General features: G+C 47.6%; 1 protein-coding gene across 1 annotated transcript in view; it reads right to left on the reverse strand.

The window, feature by feature from the left end:
- Positions 1–15,869, reverse strand: part of LOC113209520 (probable G-protein coupled receptor No18) — a 123,381-nt gene that overhangs the window by 59,760 nt on the left and 47,752 nt on the right. Inside the window, exon 2 of the mRNA XM_052263666.1 lies at positions 12,391–12,483. The gene's annotated coding sequence lies outside the window, so the exon portion shown is untranslated. The remainder of the gene's footprint in view (positions 1–12,390; positions 12,484–15,869) is intronic.

The raw sequence follows: 15,869 nt of genomic DNA on the forward strand, positions 1-15,869 counted from the left end.
GGGGGGTGGGGGCTGCACAGCACAAGGCTCGGGATTGCTGTTTTGCACGCACAACGCCCGGCGGGCGAAACCTTTCTTTTGCATACACGGTGGTGCAAAAGGAGCCGCATGGCGTGACTTTTATGGGGTAAACAGCGGTGGGAAGTAGTCAAGGCGGTCGAGAGGCACGGCGGCGCGGGGATATTTCAACCTGTAAACTCGTCGAGGGGGCCACCTCCCCGACAATCTCTGGTGTACGACTACCGTGACTTGATAAACCATGAGGCCTCTTCGCCGAAGGTTCCTGATTCGACCGCAATCTACGATAATCTTCGGCAAACGGCCCTAACAGTCATGCTTTTTGCCTACATTCTGAGGGCAATAAGTTGTGCGTTTTGCCTAGTTGTAGGCTATTCCTGACCCAAAATCAAAATATCTAAGTAGCAATCTGGCAATATTGGCAATGTAGTGCACACTCTACACGGGAGTTGAAGTTCCCTTGAAACTCGGTCACTAATTCTTAAATAATTCTTCGACCACACCATGAAAAAAACTCAGAAAGGTGACCGCACAACAGAGCGACGCCCCGTGAATACAGACTGCCCAAGGCCGCCGCGCGAAATCCCAAATGAAACGAAGCAAAGCAACATTCCCCTTCAAATGACTATTTTTCAACACAAAGCTCGCGTCCCAACGCGCGGAGTCTTCTGGGTGGCCCGCCATCATCTTTGATGTTTTCCTACAGTTTTGATGTTCATTTCAATTCCGAGTGAATGGGTTCATTCTCCACGTAGTGCCCCCCCCCCTCTCTCCTTCCCCACCCGCTGCCACCGTCTCGCTCTCGCTCACCCCATCCCTTCCAAGCGGGGAGCAGGTCAAGAGGAGGATGCTGTCAGCGCCATGCGGCCGCATGGCCTCGCCAGCCGCCCTTCCCTGGCTGGGCCGACCCGTCCGCGACCGGACTCCAGCAGCATGCGTAGAGCGATAGCGCCAAAAACGTCCAAAGATGACGTCGAAAAACATATGTGCTTTTGGCATGGAATTTTTTTTGTCACAAAATATTCTGTAAATTAACAAGAAATAACTGCCCTAAAAACTCATAATATTATGCACAATTTTATGCATAATTATGCACGTTTTGTACATAATTATGCATACTATTTGTGGATACTTATGGCTGTACAAGATTCTGCATGGGTATGCACAGTAAAATGCATAAAGGTTAAGCGTGTAAAAAATTAAACTGAATGAAATGTTTTGTCAAAAATAATATGAATTCCTGGGTTTTCTAAGAACTCAATGTTAAAATGATACCAAGATCATGCGCAGTTATAAGAGGATCACAGATCAAATGTCATCTAACGATATCGAAACGATCGTTTCAAAACTATCTGTCCTTGCGTTATTATTCAAAAATTGTTTTTCCAAACCGATGCTTACGCACTGTACGCGTGTACGACACCATAGGATATTAATGCTACAGGTTATCAACCAAAACACGTTGTGGAGAATGGGGCCCTTCCTAGTCGCCGATTTTCAAGGTACACAAAGCGTTTTTTTTTTTTTTTGCATAGTTTGCGACGCATGCGTTGTTCATCTTTCAGGGCAGGCACGTGTTCTAGTCTCTTTCTAATGGGAACCTCCGGGGAGCCTCCCACAGGGAGCCGCTCCCACCAGGGGCGCGCGGGGTGGGGAGGAGGGTGCAGGTATAAGGTATCCCCGGCGGGCACTCGGGCTGCTTCGCTTTGTCGACATTCACGGCACAACAGGGAGGTAAAAGAGGGGCAGGGGGTGCTAGCTGAAAAATGGCGACAAGGGGCTGGAAAAGAAGGGAAAAGGATGGGGGTGCGGAGAGCTCCAGAAAGGCGTGGCGCCGTACACGGGGATTGAAGCGGCGCAGTGTGGCGTGGTGTTGGTTGGCGCCGCGTCGCGCCGTCCAAGAAACCGAACAAAAGGCCGCCCGGGAGCGATTCTCAGCCGGTGTGTGTGTCGAAGCCACGTGTAGAGAGACATGTGTGCCACCAATCACACAAAGGCGTGAATGGATTCGCGGAGTCGGCGGGTCCTCTGTCCGCAAAGTAAAAGCAGCGAAGGAGCGTCGACATTTTCATCAGTGTCACGCTGACGGAGCGGGAGTTACGATCGTGACGAGTATGTAGTGGAATAGTAAGGATAGCTAAGTATCATCAATGTGAAGTGTTTTTTTTTTCGCCTGCCAAATTGCTACGATCAGAGAGATGAATCGCGTCCGCAGAACACTGATGAGTGATTGCTGCGGCCGTCTGTCCTCTTGTGCAAAGGGAATGAATCACTCAAAGTAGCGGAACTGTTGTGCAGAGTGGGAGGAGGAGAAAGAGAGAGATGGGGAGAGAGGAAAGGGGGAGGGGGAGAGTGATTTGCGATTTGTCGCAGGCGCAGGAGAAAGTTGTGAGTGCCAGATGCACTTGCGAATGCCTCAAACCGCTATACGCCACAGTAGCAGCGAGTAGTAACTTGTGACGGCTTTCGCCCTCGTCGTTAGTCCCTGGAGATTAACGAGCAATTAACGCAATATACCCTTTGCAAAACCACTACACTGAAAAGAATAATATGTTGTTGATACTCATACATAAGTTGTTATATAAACATTAACTTCCGAGCCAAGGTTGTAGGAAAACAAGACTACATATGAAAGATTCGATCGGATACAATGAAAAAAACCGTTAGAACAGCTGTAGCAAGGTTGTACAAAAAAAATCGGGTGGTGCATATCATTTATAGGGAAGGTTGCATATTCACACGGGGCCATAAGGCCTCGTGGCGAGCGACGGTAGGCAAGCCCGCCCGCTCGCCTGCTAGCGGTATAGAGTGTATATAAGAAAAATCAAGGAATGGGTCTGTGGACCGACCTGTAAATCAACGAAGTCTCTCAAAAACAAAGAACGGTCGATCGTTTCATCAATGACTTTTGTTTTCTCTATTAATATTTTTGCTATAGCGACATATTTGTTCAACCACCGACAAACACTTTGAAAATGCAACAGGTTTCTGTTCAGACCACCTATTGTGTTAGCAATTAAGCGCAGAATTAAATGAGGCTGCGTGTACCGGTGCGTCGTATGGGTCAATAGCGAGGACTCGACTAAGGTGCCCTGACCTTGGGCTCCACAAAGCAAGGGGGTCTTAGTTGCTTCCCGTTTCCCTTCCCCTCGGGCACGCTGCAGGTGTTGGGCAGCAAAACAGAACCTTGCACTTTGAATCCCACCTCCTCGGCAGCCTGTAGGCCTACCCACTACACAAAAATCACGATAACAAATTAATTACACTGGAAAAACAAAGGTAGGACTCGAAAGGTTTTAATACCTTTACAAAGCGCTTGTCTTTATTGCAAAGCACGCACGGTGCTCCGTCGCTGGAAAAACCAACCGGACACTTTTTGTTCACATCTGAACGAACAGTGCTCGAAACAGTTTTCCTAAAAGTTCTCTTTTCGAAGTTACTTCAAATCAGTTTGGCGCCAGACACACGATAAAATACATTTTGGTCATCGGCATTTCATTTCCGCCTCTGCGTTTTCTTTACACTAGAGTTTGCGGAATGCGCAACGGACATTGTCTGACAACAGACACTCTAGACGTTATTTTTCGAACTGTTCGTGCTCGAACACTCCATGTTCGGTATCGAGCGAACAAATTTTGTGTTCGGTTGGTTCGAATCCAAACATGTTCCCATAAGCTTTCGTGGAGGCCCACGAGACTAGAAGATTTGCTCTTTGGATGTAAGAGAATAATTAACGGCGTGGGTCATTGCTAGGATTTTCCGTCATTCTGCTAATTCACAAGTGTCCTTTAAAATACAATTTCAAGATTTTAGCGTCTCGCTAGTGCCACAGGCAAACATAAAACGTAGATAGCTGATCATGTCTATTAATTTCCCGTTTTTTAAAAATAACAGTGTAGTAAAAGAGAAAATGAGGACTAAAAAAGTGTGTTTACTTTTCAAACTTTTCCTTTCGACAGCCCTTTCATAACATAAGCATTTTTTACGTCAGACTCCTGACTCTCCATCCTCTCCCGGAGAGCACCTTGTTGCATTCGCGTCCTACATGAGCAGCGGCAGTGGCACCAAGCGCGAGCGCCGGAAACATTTCGTAAATTATGGCTAGGAGGACCACGGTCGTGGCCAGCGCGTCGTATGGAAGAGAGGGGCGGGGGGAAAGCGAATGGGCCACCTGGGATTTGTGAGGCAAAAAATTAGTGACTGCTTGGATGCGACCTACGGCCCTAAAGCTGCGGCGTACGTAGGGAGCGAGGCGGATCGGACTGGGACTTTTTAAACTGCTTTCAAAAACAACATCCTCGATGATATTCTACACCAGTTAAACAGCCTGTATACAGGAAGGTGAGTGTGTTCTAAGCCGCGCTTAATTCCTAGATATTGTACTGAAGTAAGGGCTGGTTGCATACTCGCACGGGGCCATAGGCGCCGTGGTAAGAGTGAGCAGGCGTGTTTAGTATTCACCCCCCTTGGCCTGCACTGTATAGTGGTGCCGAGAACGAGGAGGTCACGGGGTCACGGTCACTCCTACTGTGTGATAATTTCACTCTGCTGTTCTTTTCTAATGCAAAACGGGCAAAGCTGGACTCACCCATTTGCAGCATTAATAACAATGGGGTGGCCACCATGCAGCGGACGCAGCGGACGTATAACGGACTTAAAACGGACGTGTAACGGACAGTGGGCCCGCTTTCTGGCAATAAACTGAAAGCAATATCGACGCTACCGGACAAATAGGGCTGCAGTTTATGGGCAGGAAGAGGCCAGAGGAGGGAGAGGGCGAACCACCGGGAGGGGGGACCAGCCAGAGTGAAAAGAGGAGGAAGGGGTTGTCACAATACTTGCACGTTTATTTGCATCAAGCGAAGAGAATTATCCATAAATATACGTCCCCTGTCTCCTGCGACGCGAGGATTTGAAATTAAGCATAGCTTTCCCTTTTGCAGTTCATGGACCCCAACCTTTGTATGCACTTTTTCTTAAGAAATCTGACTTATCGATACAGTATATTTTTTATCCGGGTACGCTCTGTCAGACGGTAAAAAGGGGAGGAGTTTTCCGTGCAAAGAAAGTGGGATATCCTGGAAGGAAAATATTTGTTGTTTCCGGTGGAGTAAGCTGCGCCGTGGTAAAGCGAGAGAGATATAAAAAGGGACGCTGCTGGAGCTAGACGCCGTTCTCGCTGGGAAACCAGCATCCATATTCAAACTGAACCGAATCCAATCACTTCTCATTTTATGTACTACGTTCGGCGTCCGACCAGCCTATCCGATTAGGGTGAGTCAACGGGGAGGGAAGCGGAGCCGATCTCTGGCGACGGTCCAAACAACTGGTCGGTCGGTCGTGCTCGCCTTGTAACAGACAGGGGATACTACCGAGAGCGCGTTCACACACACGGGCACTCCTCCCCACCCCCACCCCCTCTCTCTCTCTCTGTCTCTCTTTCTCTCTCTCTCTCTCTCTCTCTCTCTCTCCCTCACTCTCCCTCTCTCTCACACACACACACATACACCGGCACACTCACACGGGGAGTACCAATAGGGGTCCCATGTCCAACGAGGCCAGATGAGTTCACTGGAAAAACAAAGTAGGAATCAACGTCCTTTTTGGTGGGTGCCTATGACTTCAGTGCGTTTCGAGGGGTCCCCCACTCGCCCACTCGTTGTAGACGAGGAAAGCGATACTCGCGACAACTTGCGAAAACCCTCGAAAAAATCGACAAATACTTGCCTAATACTCTCTAATACTCGCCAATACCCACGCAACTCCTTGCACACCCACTTGGAGAGTAGAGGACCCCTCGGTGCGTTTACAGAGGCCCATTGATATGAGAAGCCGTTTTGAAATCTGAACATCCGATGTTGGATTCGGCGGGAACAGAAAAACCCAAGTGTTCAACTGATTAACGCAGCCTAAATCCTTAAAGGGTGCGACGTTGCGACTGAAAGTTGAATATTTGCAATTATTCAACTCTGTAGTAGGGCACTCTCTGCATCTGTCCACCACAGAGTTTGGAGAGATATCTCCCATAGGATGAGAAATACAGGGGATTGCAAAAGGAGCTAAGTCTTACTTACCTCCTTTTGCACAATAGTTTCAGGTACCAAAAAGTGATAAGTCGACTTATTCCAGAAGTCATCCAAATTTCAACAGAGCAAAAAGAGTTAAGTGCACTTGACTCTTTTTGATACCAAGCTTTGTGAAAGTTAACTGTTATCCCCTTTTGCACGATTATTGACGTTTTGTCAAACCAAGCATATTTTTACAACAGAACAAAAATGATTCGACTTATCTCCTTTTGGATCTCATGTATGAACAGTCATGTCGACTTAACCCCTTTTGCAAATTTTCCAATGACATAACACCAAATACTGACCATGTGAAAAGAGTTAAGTCGACCTGTCTCCTGATGTAGCGTTGGAGAAAAGGGACAAGTCCAGAAACTCCATGCAGGAACGTGATAGTGAGAGGTTTCAAAGTGCCAGTAATATTCTTTTTGGAAGTGCATTCCATCTGTATCATAACATTTCTTTTATTTCCTGAAAAGTGCTTAATTTGCACTTATCCCTTTCTTCCTCTTCACAGCCCAATTATTAGTGAGCAAACAGCAGACAGCCACGAGCCACCCCACTCGCACTGCATGTATTTTGTATCGATGAGCTGACATTTTAGTTTTGGATGACACGTGACACGTGCAAATAATGAACGTCACTATTTGACTCCATGTAATAGAATCCGGTCTTCGGGAAAGAGAGGGAAAGAGAAAGTTACCGAGTATTTTTTTCAGAACTGTAGTAAATTATGAAAATTGTTCAGTGTGGCCAATAATCACCAGGAAGACAGGTACGTTATCAGCATTTCTCCCTTTTTGCAGCCGAGGGCCCACGACCTCTTTTTCTGGCGAGCGGCTTGCGTGTGAGGCTGGAGGTCGGCGGGCTGGCGAGAGTAGCCAGATGAGGAATGATGCGTCCACTACATACTACATCACGGTCACGCGGGTTGCCTACACCAAAAAGAGGAGGGGCAGCTAAGCTTCTATGATCCTGCTAAAAATGCGCATACATGTAAACGACGTATTTAAACCTAGATCATAGAGCAAGCGTTTTGTCAGTAACAGTCTCGTTCATACAAAAACAAAAAGTACAAACAAATATTTGATACACATATGAAAACGTGGTTAAAGGAAGAGAATTTTCGCATGTAATAACATAGCGAACCATTTCGCTCATCTGCACGCAGTGAGAAATGTTGACATAAATTGGACACCAAATGGACATAAAAAGTCTAAGGGACGTCGGGTTTTTTTGGCCATGAGAATGTTGATCGGTTTCTACTTGACGTCTTCTCCCAAGACGTCTTACTGTAGTGTCCATAAGGAACATCCCTGCTAAGTGGCATTGCTTGACACAAAAATGCAGTACCCAAAAACGTAGAGCCCGCCCTGTTGGCGGTTGGTCACTGTGTGGATAGTTTCTGAGCAGGCGTTCAGAATCCCATGGGTGACGCAAGTAAACTTTTGACGCTGATCACAATGGTAGCGTGTTCGTTGCCCTATCTCAAACCGGTCTCTAGATACCCAAGGGTTGAAATTCCTTTTACTATTTCCACACATATTTGTTCGATTTGTGGCCCCCTTACGTTACCCGTAACCATTTCTCAATGCGAAGCCTACTTTCAGCGCTACCACGATTAAAAATTGGATGTTCTCCGGTTACGGTCGTAACCGTTAACGTTACTCGTAACTGTAAGTGCTGACCGTATCCAGGCTACGCATACACTGATAAACTAAGTGTTCAACTACTCAACACTTGTAACTTAACATTTCCAGGACTTTTCAAATTTTTAGTATTTCCATGACTTTACAAATAAATATTAGAGAATCGCGAGACTTCTAACTATAAAACTGTATTTTTTTAAATGAGGCCATATCGACATATTCTTATTTGAATTTGAAAATTCATACTTTAATGTATACAATTTACCGTCAATTTTTTACGTGGTTCTAGAAATTCGATAGGACAATCTAGCCAAATTCCAGGACTTTAAGGGACCATTTTTTTCAGGACTTTCCAGGTGTTCCAGACTCTGTCAACTCAAATGTGTACATAGTACACATTAAAGAAAGTGTACATGGCATGTATTCTTTAATTAATGTGTACATGCCTATGTACACATTTATAAATGTGTACATGCCCATGTACACATTTATTAATGTGTACATGCCCATGTACACATCTTTTAATGTGTACATGCCTATGTACACATTTATAAATGTGTACATGCCCATGTACACATCTTTTAAAGTGTACATACAACCGTTAGGCCATGTACACATCTTTTAATGTGTACATGCCTATGTACACATTTATAAATGTGCACATGGGCATGTACACATTTATAAATGTGTACATAGGCATGTACACATTAATTAAAGCATACATGCCATGTACACTTTCTTTAATGTGTACTATGTACACATTTGAGTTGACAGAGGACTTGTGTGAACCATGTAAACCTTTGTTTCGTTTTGTGTGCAAATCTGTACAAGGGACGTACAAATGGATGCATAAAGAAGTTCAAATTGACGCAGAAAAGCGTAAAAATATTTAAATTCGCGTAAATAAAAGGTTTAAATTTATTAAGTGTGATAGTGCCATAAGATTTTCACATTTTAGGAGGAGCAGTGGGTGGAAACTATTCCATTCAGACAGTATCACGCTGTAATAATTCATGCTCAACTTATTTCATGTCTTTGTGGTGTGTGTAATTGGATTAAGGAGGCATTCGCCCCAGAAACTTTCCTGATTTTGCAAAAAGATGACCACACAGTCTGGGAAAGTAGTGGGGAGAGAAGTCTGAAGGGAGGGAAGTATAGAAACCATCTGCGAGGGCCAAGAGGATTGGACATCTTCGATTTTTAGTCGTATAAGAGGTCAAAAAACGTTATCAATTCTTGCTGTTTCCAACTTGAACTCAGGGTTAAGGAAGAACCTAGTCCAAAACTCCCATGCTCTGCATGGGATTCCAGGAACGCTTTTACATGGCCGGAGTAGATTTTCCATGTGTGGCTGCTCGCTTTCCATGTGCAGCCTCCTACAAAATTCACACGATTACCCCCAAGTGTACGAATGGATCTTCACATACCTGCAAGTGTGCGACATTCACACAGTTGCGTTTCCAGTGTACTTCATTGTGCGTCCTCCATATTCTGAACGTACTTAACTCAATCCATTATTCTAACCATAGTACATTGTACCGTAAATCAAATCAAATCACACGTGCCACACACTGGCCCTGCCGATGGTAAATAAGCAAACACCACTTGAAACACAATGTGGTGTCGCAGCCGCACCAGGACCAGGCACCATTTGTGAGGCTGCTGAGCGGTAAACTAGATCACTATTATTGGTTTTGCGGTCCAGGGATTGCACACGATGCTCACACGTACGTTGCATGTTGACTGCTGTTCGCTGTTCGAGGAGTTGTGCGCGTGCGCTTCATTTAATCGTATTTGCGGTCGGGTAAAAAAGTAGGTAAGAGAAGTTGCAGATCTCGTAAGGTCTACAGGGTGCTCAGACAGAAATTGAAAGAATTTTCAGAAACGTAACGTCGACATTTAAAGTTATACCGATACGTCTTAGAACACATTCTGTTTTTGACAGTTGTAAGTATGCAAGCTAATTACTTGGCACTTGCAGTTGCACATTGCTTGGTTTATCAGTGTAGCGCCCTAAGAAAGCGCTAGGTAGCACCTTTAATTTTTCAGTCTAAAGACAAAAAAGGAAGATGAGAACCGAAACGTTTCGGTCGTACGACCGGCGACCGGCCAAAATGTTTTCAAGTGAGAGGTAAAACATTTAAATACAACATCTTGCAGGCACTGCGAGGTATGAGCTACGTTCAGTTAACAGTAGCTTTTTCCCGTCCCCAAAAAAGCGTAGTACAGAAATAAAGGAGCCAGGAAAGGGTTGAAAAGTGAAGAGGTATGTGTTAAATAGGGAGGAGCAGGGGGAGGGCTGTCGCAGCATTGGGTTTGGGGAGGGAGGGGGGGCACAGTCATGAGGGGGGCGGATCTGAGGAGGGAGCCGTTTGACAGAGCAGACGGTGGGGAATCGAAAGGAGGAAGGAGGGTAGGGAGAAAAGGAGGGGTGCGAGTGGCAAGGAGTCGTGATTTGGATAGGGGCTGGGGGCGAGGACGGGCAAGGCCAGAGGGAGGTTGTCTCTCACGGAAAATTGGGTTACCGCAGCAAGCAAGCAGGCCGGGCCGCGGTCGGGGCAGGGCAGGGCGACAAGGCGGCGGGGCACAGGGCGCGGCAGGCCGCTTTCTTGTTCTTTGTCGCTCCCTGGTCCTGGCGTGGCACGGCGTTGGGAAAACATGATTCCACGACGAAAATTTAAGAAGCATCCTGTTGATTGGCTGAGCGATTAGCGAAAGCCTATTGCTCCAATGATAATCAAAAAGTTTCGTGTCTGTCAGTGTGTTTGTCCGTTTGTCTGTCATCACGATAAATCGCGAACGGTTTGAGCTAGGTAGAGCGACTGAACCTATTTCGGTCGTCCCCTAATTTGGGTCAATTAGACTTACACACGCTCCCTCGCGAAAATGTATGGGTTTTAATTTTTTTGGAGAAAAGGTTTGTCGTTTCCTACTATAAAATACCATCGCTTCACCCCAGTGCGGTTCATATGTCTCAATTTCAGATCAAATTCACGTCCCTACTCAAACTGACATAACTCCGAGACGAGTGCAGTTACGGACACCAAAATAATTGCTTTTTGGTAAGGAAGATCCAACCTCTTCGTGCCTTCCTACGCGATTGTTCTAAAACCTGTGTGCTTTGGTTAAGGGCAGGAATACAAAAATCTGATCCGAAATAAATTCAGTCGCTCTGCGTGAAATTTTTATGGTAATTTTGTATTATGAAAAGCAAGAACTGTATTGATTTTGCGCCCTCCAGCTCAAAAATTGACTTGTCAAAGAATCTGTTACGGAGGTTGTTGGGAAATGTCAAAGCATTTTGGCAATTTAATGTACAACTACCTTATCGCGAAATCCCACATTTTTCTGTTGACTCTCGTTGAGTCACTGTGAAACTCCTAAAGGTCGTAATTAGCTCAGCGGTACGTCTGGCGAAGCAGACCTTTTCACACTCCACTCCCTTTCACCCCCCTCCCCCTCCACAGACCCCCTCTCTTTTCAATTTTCTCACATTCCTCACATTTTTGCTCTCTCACCACCCCCAGCAGTAGTTCCCACCACCGCACTCCAGAGTCCATACGTGCGGCGTCTTTCAGCCCAGCAGCACGATCTAGTCCCCTCTCCCGGAGGACCCAGGTGTTCGGGCGGCTGGCCTTCGTGGTGACCACTGTGGACCCGCTCGGACCCAGAGCCAGACCCAGGGCCGAGCCTCACGGCCAGACGGGGCCCGCCGCGCCTCGCCTACCAGGGCTCTCCGGCTGCAGCGAGTGTGGCGCCAGCCTCCCCACCCAGCACAGGCGAGGGAATGTTTCCACAACGCCATGAGCACATTCACCGAGCAGAAGCGGGCAGTGCGAGTCGCTATCTCCTCTTTGCCCCCCCCCCCCTTCTACCCTCTTCCAGTGGTATCGTTCCCATCCCCACACGTAAATAAACAAACACGTGCGACACACGCGTCCAGGGGTACAGTCTGCTAAAGGGAAGCATACATTTTTTAAATGGGTTTTGCAAGAAAAATACAGTCTCGATTTTTGTATTTAGTTCTTGAAGCATTATGGGTATCTTCAGGGTGTTCAAATTATTATGCTAGTCACTGCCCCCAGGCATCTTTTTTTAGGCAAGTATAAACAGAAACTGTGGAATTTGTCATAGAAAAGGGGCTCGATAGGGGAGCACACGACAGCTCTCTGCAGCCGCCACCAAAGAAGCACAACAGGGTCCTCTTCCTAGTATTGAAAGGGATTAGACTACGCCACATTGTTGGCTACTTACAGGAGTAATTCAATCTAAGTTGCCATGCGGCTGGTTGCCCCCCCCTCCCCCCTTTCTCTCTCCCTTGAGCTATAGGTGTGCGCGATGGGGGCACAAGAGGAACACCCCTTCCTCTTAGCTTTCAGATACACCGAGGAGAGTGTGAGGGAGAGAAGGGGAGGAGAGCAAGAGCGAGAGAGATAGAGTATAGAGAAGGGATCTACCTCGACCGACTGGAGGGGCGGGCAGGAGGGACGACGTGATTTGAATACAGCCTGCGGGAGGGAGGGACCTCCCAGGCGCCTTCCAGGCGCTCGCACACAGCAGACCCTATACGTTTAAATGCCATAAATCGAACAGCTCAGCACGTTCTGGCCCTCTCGCCACGGCTTGGCGAGGCGTGGCGGGGTGGGCGTCACACGTACCTGAGAGAGCGGGCGAGGCGGAGCTTGGGCGGAGCTTGGGCGGAGCTTGGGCGGGGGTCCGCAGCTACATCAGCCGCCGGGTGGGCCCGTCATCTGGGGACAAAATAGAGAGGTGAGCGGCTGGCACTGGACTGCGGAAAACGGCACGCCACACTGTTAGACAAACACTTAACCACATTAAAGGGGTGGGCAGTTATTAATTAATGTGAAAATGTTTCGCCTAGACAGTCGACGTTCGACAGAATATAAATTACCTTGCCCACAATTTTGCAATAATGACGCAAATCTCCATACTGAAGAAGTAATTTGATCTTCTTTGCGGAAAGTTTAAGAAAAAATTAGCCCACAGATAAATAATTTTTGAAAGGATTCGTGTAAAGATGAGTGATTTTGCTAACAAACCCTCTTAATACTGTACGGTGTATTTCAAATAAGATATTTGACTCTCGGGCGTTGCCGCGTTGTTGGTGTAATGGTCTGCTCCATAGAGAAATGATCAGCTATTGTGAATTTTTCAATTTTCCTTTTATTTTCATTCTACTGTTCGAAACATTATGCTTCGCGCGAGGACCTTGACATGGTCATGGTCATACATAGCCCAGCTTCACAGAAGACGTCCTAGCGCTCCAGTAGTACAAGCACGGCCCGGTGGATGCGAGGCAACAACAACAACAAAGCAGCTTTAAACGGTCAGCGCGCGAAAAATGGAGGCGCGTTTCACTGATACCGCCACTACCGCCGTTGAAAGCAATGCATTTTTCATCCCCGCGAGCTTCCGTGTGGCGGCAGCGGGTGTTGCTTGTGGTGTTTTAAAAGCGAAAGAGAAAAGAGGACAAAAAAAAAAAGGACAGCCACGCCAGTGGGGCGGGAACAGCGGCAGCAGGGCGGGGGGCTGAAGGAAGGAAGAGTGCCCCGGTGCACACGCTCAGGCTTTCAGCAGGTGAATGGAAACGGCAGGAGAGCGCACGTCCCTAGCACCAAAAAAAGACAATGAAAAAATTCTTTTTTGAATAAGTTTGGTGGTGGTATTTCTGTACTAAATTCCTACGGCAACCCGCTGGATAACACACCGGGTCTTGAAAAAAAACAACAAAAAAACGAATATCAGTGAAAAGTCATAACGGACGGACCGAACCAAGAGTTTTTATGCCACTTTTCCTGTTTAGGCACGCTTTCTCTACCACGAAGATTGAAAGCAATCGGTGATCGGTGCTGCAATTAAGAGACATAAAAGTACACACACCCATACCCACAATTTCCCATTCAGGACAAAGAGGTTTCGTATTCCATGATGAAAAAAGCGTAACTTTAAAACTTTGCATGGTCGGTATAAGTGCGCTGCAACAGCCAGCGCCAGCAACGTGAAGATGTATAAGCCGCTCCAGCTCCGGGCTTGCGGCCCGCGAGCCAGCCGGGCCTGAAAGTTCGCAGTGAGGTTCGCGCGGGGGGCTCGACGGCCCCTGCCCCTCACCCTCCCTTCCCCCCATCCCCCGCCACGCCACGCCTCCTCCGGACATCACGGTAGAGAAGTTCTCGCGCCGAGCGCTTCCCGCAAAACTCGGCTCACTAGTCACCGACGGGTTGCGGTGGTTGCGGCCCCCGCCTATCAACCGGGGCAGTAGGCAGCGTGCACACACCAATGCGCGCGGGTGGGAGAAGCTGCTATGATAGAGGGAACCCGAGCTCCATGAAGCTCTCCAAAAGCGACACACACAGCGAAAACAGCTCGCAGCATACGATTTGGTCGGCAAGAACTTTCATCCCATTTAGAGACTTTGCATATCCTTCCACCCCTTCAGATAATGAACGAAGAGGATTGCGGCCAAAAGGAAAAAAATGTTTATGAGTGTCAACGTGGCTCACCCACGGGGCGAGGAGACCGTTTTCGGAAACGGAATGACGCCCTGGGGCAGGGGTTTAGAATGAATTTCTCAAATTTCTCAAATGTAGCGTCAAATTATTTCAGAGTAGAGAAAGGGAAGTTAGTTTAGCGGAGAGAAAGGGGCTGGAGAGTGAAAATGGAAAAGGGAGCAAGGTAGGGAGAGCTGTCAAGTACGATCTCGACCAAGTTGACCTTGGTGGAGCACTGCGTCATGGTTTGGTCACACCTGCGTGGATACCCTCGTGCAGCTCCGTCCCCCTGTTACCAGCAGGACGCAGTGTTCTGGTGGTGCCAAGTGTGGTCGACAGATCGACAAGAGGGCTGTGGGGCTGTAGTAGATCATACCCCTCCAGCAGCCCTCAATTCTCGCCCCTCCTGTCTGTCCATCTATCCCAGTCCATCCCCATTTCTTTTCTTTTTTTATCCCTCCACCGCATGCCGGGGGAAAAGAAAACGGGTAAATGCAAAATATATTAGGCACGTGAGGAGGACCGAGAAAGGAAAGGGGACAGGAGAGAAAGAGAAGGGAAAAAGAAAGAGCAAAGGTGTGACGGCGAGCGGTGATGGCAGGGGGCATTTTCACGTTCCGTGGACGCAGGGCGAGAGGAAAGGTGCTGTATCATTCGCGGAGCCAAGCCAAGTTCAGTCCTGCTCCGTCATTTCGGTCATGATGACCTCACCAGCTTCGAGGGGAGTACGTGGGGGGCAGGACAGCAGGGTGTGAAAGAAGGAAAGTAAAGGCTGCGGCGGAAGGGTGCACGAGGAGTAAAATTAGGTAGGATAGGGTAGACAGACAGATAGACAGACAGACAGACAGACAGATAGATAGATAGATAGATAGATATATAGATAGATAGATAGATAGAAATTCCAGAGAAGCGGCGATCGAGCTGAGCGGCAAACTGGAATGCGGAGAATGGAAAAGGGGGAGTAGCTCGGGGAAAGAGAGAGAGAGAGAAGAGGGGGGAGGGGGGATGCAGCTTGTTACTATCCATGAATTAAGTCACAGTGAGAAACGTAACCTCCCCTTCACATTGTTTCTGATGGCTTTTTTTCCCTAGCCTGTCGAGAGGGCAAGGGAGAAATACCAACATTGTTGTCCTCAGGAAGCTAATATGGCCTTCTAGCACGGAGCTAGCACGGTGACAAGGGTAGAGGTACGACAGAAATTCCACCCGCTACAGATGCTGAGAAAATAAGGTCAATCTTGTAGAGAGTAACTCACACGGCCTCGACTAAAACGGGGCCACCGGGGTAGAAAAAGTCAGTCCAGGTAGTAACAGTAAAATTATTAACAAAAGAGGATCCGACGGGATCCGAATAAGTAGGGGCGGCATTCAGATAGTAAAATAAGGGACTGAGGCTGGTGTGCCGCGCCGAGGTGAAACTTTGGGGGTAAAAACTTGTTTCTCTGCAGTCGGCACGGATTGGATTAATACTAGCGGCGAGAACGGCGCATTGCTGCGTGGGGGTGGGGGTAGGGGAGAACACCAAGGGGAGGGAGGCTGTCTGACAACTCTCTACTTAATCCACACCTTGCCCGACAACCATAATGAATAGAATCCACCATCCTAGCTCACCATCCTATCAGCAACTT

This window comes from Frankliniella occidentalis, unplaced genomic scaffold, assembly GCF_000697945.3.
Source record: "Frankliniella occidentalis isolate FOCC.00 unplaced genomic scaffold, Focc_3.1 Scaffold13, whole genome shotgun sequence".
NCBI classification, from domain to species: domain Eukaryota; kingdom Metazoa; phylum Arthropoda; class Insecta; order Thysanoptera; family Thripidae; genus Frankliniella; species Frankliniella occidentalis.